The sequence below is a fragment of the Haemaphysalis longicornis genome, unplaced genomic scaffold (assembly GCF_048455015.1).
Source record: "Haemaphysalis longicornis isolate Haplotype H1 unplaced genomic scaffold, Haemaphysalis longicornis Haplotype H1 scaffold_1, whole genome shotgun sequence".
Taxonomy (NCBI): domain Eukaryota; kingdom Metazoa; phylum Arthropoda; class Arachnida; order Ixodida; family Ixodidae; genus Haemaphysalis; species Haemaphysalis longicornis.
In genome coordinates, this window is record NW_027526203.1 from 95,876,179 (window position 1) to 95,880,080 (window position 3,902).

A 3,902-nucleotide genomic window follows, 5' to 3' on the forward strand; every position below is an offset into this window, starting at 1 on the left:
ACAGCGTGGCTGGGCCCTCAACTGCTTACCCGTTTCTTTTCTATAAGCTCTTGAAATTTACAAGCAGGGGATATTTTCTGGAAAGTAATGGTAGACTTGAGCGCTTGAACAAAAATGTGCACGCATTTTTTTCTTCACTAAGGGCTCGAGACAGAAACAATGGCTGTGCCATCGGAAAATATCTATTTTCTGTTTGCTACTTGTCTATCCGATAATTAATATGTTCTTACACTATTTGAGTTCGTCCTCCGTCAGTCATCTTTCGAAAAATGCAGCATGTATGAAGCGAGTGACACATTGAACGAGATCTGCAGTGCGCCCCAGAACTAGCGCCCCGTCGCGGCTAAGATGCGAGCGAAACGGCTCTTAAAACCAAACAAGCAAGCTTGCAGACACACGTCGTAGAAGTGGGGGGCTCCGCTCGCGACTCGAAAGCAGTGACGCAAGGCGGGACGGCCCTCGGCGCGCGCCACCTAGCAGCTGAGTGGGTGAACTAAGCGTCCCTACGCGTGGCCTCTGCGATTTGCTGCCGGCGGCGCGCCGCCGGTAGCCGATCGCGGAGGCCACGCCCTACCTTCCCATTGGAAGCCGGCGACGGGTTAGGCAATAATTGTAGAGGCGAGTTTGTTTTACAGATGGATTCGGGGCCTTTTCAAACCAGCTTTAGGAAAATCGGTTACTAGCCGCTTACAGTGAGTACTGTGGGCCAATAACAAAAATTTAAGCCTGTGGAACTCGCATTTCGCAGGTCCTTAGCAGAACGCAGTAAACCTCCCTACCAAAATACTCTTATGGCGCCTGCTGAGTTTATTCGATGCTCTTGCCTACCTCTAACATGTACGGAAAGCAGAACAGTTGTTTGTGTGCACCAATTGATATATTCAAGAAAACTTTAGAAAGCATATATGTTCAGGAACACTTTAGTAAGCACTCCACAGCATTTTTCAAGCTGGAGTGTGCGACCCCGGGATTTCCTCCTTGCTATTCCCGTTGTTCCAATGCCCGGGCATTCGGAAGGTTGTAGACTTATGCTTTGGTAATTATTATCGCCACACATGCACACCCTAGATAAAACAATCGCACAGTAGAGTGTTTGAACGGACGAGGCTTGCCTAGAAAAGCCACCAAGACCCAACCCATGGAAGAATTTGGAAAAAATATTGAAAGAACAAATGGTAAACTTTGAAGCACCCTATTTCAAGCGGACGCAAGATAAACGACACCGGAAATTTACGGTACCGTCGGTTGTTACATTTGTTGCTGTGGGGGATGATAGAAAAATGTATTGATATGGACCATGGCCTGCTGTATTTTACACTGCCAAACGCATCGCTCGCTTCCCAATGGGAGTGAATGGTGCTCCTGCAGTGTCCATATGTCGCAAGGTGGGGCCCCGAGTTGAACCGGGATCACCCGACTGTAACTAAATTCGAGAGCGGCTTGTGCCTGGTTGCCAAGGCAACCGATGTTTGAGGTTGTCGGAGTAACGACGCTCTCGCTAGCGTTAGAAAACTCAGACCCGCGGTGGAGCACGTTTCGCCAGCGTTGCCCAAGATGGTGCGCCACCACGCGTCGCCCAAGATGAAGCGGTCACATTACTAAAGCGCTGGGAAGGCTAGCGATTGGGGGAGAGTGGCCGGAGTAGAAGGAGAGGGCTTGGTTGGCCGGTACGGCCTGATGCGTTTGGCATTGAAAAAATACTGGAGGCATGTACGTCATCGGGTTCTAGCCTATATCACCATTGGAGCGTGTCGGCAAAGGCGGGAATCAACTGACGACTGTGAAGAGCGTTGTGCGGATACGCAAGAGGTCGCAGAGTGGAATGTGCGGCAATGGAGGGTGTAATCAAACCGCTCGTACTTTTCACATACACAACACTTTTAAAAAGCCTTTCCCCCGCAAGTTAATCCCGCTCCTTGGTTTACGTCACAAAATTATGAGAAAAAGTGAGGTGCTCTAGAAAGGCAGGCTGACACGCCTCATTGACATTACCAAATGCACGAAGCCGACGAGTGTTAAGGCGTGGGGAAGGCAGGAGCTCAAAAGATAACTGGCTTCATCTGCTCTCACGGACGGGTTGACACATCAATTTTTGCGCGAAAACTAACCTACACGGAAACAACTGCATGCATTCGTTGATGCTTTCGTCTCTATCAGATTCCGGCCTGCGACGAAGCACTAAGAAAGCGCTCATCAGTATGAAAAAGAACGTGAAATTTATGACGCAACCAGTGGCGATGTTTCTGTAACAATTAGACACGTCTAGTTGCTGTCCCAGACTTTTGAACGTTGAGTGCAGGTAATACATTTTGTTATTAGGTTCACGCCATATTATTTCTAGTTTTCAGTTTCGAATTCGCTACGTGAGGCAGAAACGAAAACTTTGTATTTAAACCTTCCGTTATAGCACATACCACAAGTGTACACAGCGGGTAGGAAACATGCACTGTAAGAAATCGCCTCTGGAGTGCGTTCTATTTTTTGCTCTAATCGCATTCTCAACATCGACATTATCCCGAATGCGCCCAGTTGGCCCAACTGATATTCGTTCTGGAGCTTCGTGGTGAAGGTGACCTGCGGCAACTTCTTAGAGAGCTGAAGTTTTGGCATGTAGGTTCCTTACTCTCTTTTTCAATTGAATCCCTCCCAATGCAGTCTAGACCGCGATTAGGGAGAGTAACAATATTTTGCTGCAACACCGAAAACAGGAGGTGTCATGAGGAAATGGGAACTGTTGAAGCAGGATAAATGACAACTGAGCATGAGATAAAAATATTCGCTCTAGGTTATTTCTCGCGCAGTGTCTTAGCTGCTCGAAAAATTGTTTATTTTGATCTCCTAGCTCCAGAAATGTAAGAACGCGTGCTTGTACCTTTTCTAACAAATCGCATTGTACGTGTTCCTTGGTCGTGCGCGGGCGGGGGTTTCTAGGAGAGATGGCATATAGAAAATTATGGAATGGTACTCCAGTACTAAAGCCAAAGAAAGAAGGGCTAGTGGCACCCTATCCTCACAAGAAGAAAGTTTGCGCAAAATAAACACTCATGTAATGAAATTGTATTCATATTTTTGCGACGTTGTATACAAGTATCTACACATGCCTTCCAAAAACAAGTCTGACTTGCTTTAAAGCATCGACGTTTTTATTGGTATTCCATGCTACGTGAGCGAGTGACATGCGTACGTACCTCTGTTTGGGTCTGAAAAATAGCCAATTGGCGTTTTTCATGGCAGAGTGTTTTTTCTAGTCAAAGAAGTATTTCCTAAGGGAGCCCTCAGCGCAGAAAGTATTGTTCCTTGAAAGAAATCAGTCATATTATTGTAAGATCACGAATAAAAATTGCCTAAATGGAATTTTATCCTGCTGTGTATGATGTCATTCTTTCATTCACTTCACTGAGTTTCAAAATGAAGGCCTCAACCTGCGCGCGAAAAAATGAACAGCTGCTTATACCACCGACTCATTACGTACAATGAGTACGTTCTGCAATGTGGACGTGCTTCAGCACGTTCACAGTGGTTCTGCTACGCGCCCTGTGTCGTTTAGTTCTTAAATGGCGGTCGATGCTATACTTGTCGCTGCATTACAAAGTTGCTGCATTGGCTTCCCCAGTGTGTGCTCATCTCCTGTGCTTTTTAGAGCGAAAGCTCCATCGCAACGCCATTCGTCATGTTGCAATGACCTTGAGCCACCAGAGCGCAAGTGTGGCGGGTGTGACGTCACGCCACGTGATCGGCTACGGAGAGGCGTCGCAGCTACGCTCACTCGGATCATCGCTGCTGCGGTGCCACGTGACTAACAGTCGGCTTTGCGGCCACTTCGCCGGCTCCTGGGTGCCCAGTGTCGCAATGGATGGCGCACCGCCACCAGAGGGCCTGTTTGGCGGGTGCCATTTAACTGT

At 47.7% G+C, this 3,902-nt stretch overlaps 1 protein-coding gene across 2 annotated transcripts in view; it reads left to right on the plus strand.

The window, feature by feature from the left end:
- LOC144178220 (astacin-like) overlaps positions 1-3,359 on the plus strand; it is a 114,681-nt gene extending 111,322 nt beyond the window's left edge. For both annotated transcript variants that reach the window (XM_077705908.1, XM_077705917.1), the window contains exon 6: positions 1-3,359. This exon is cut by the window's left edge and continues 1,911 nt beyond it. The gene's annotated coding sequence lies outside the window, so the exon portion shown is untranslated.
- The last annotated feature ends 543 nt before the right edge of the window (positions 3,360-3,902 follow it).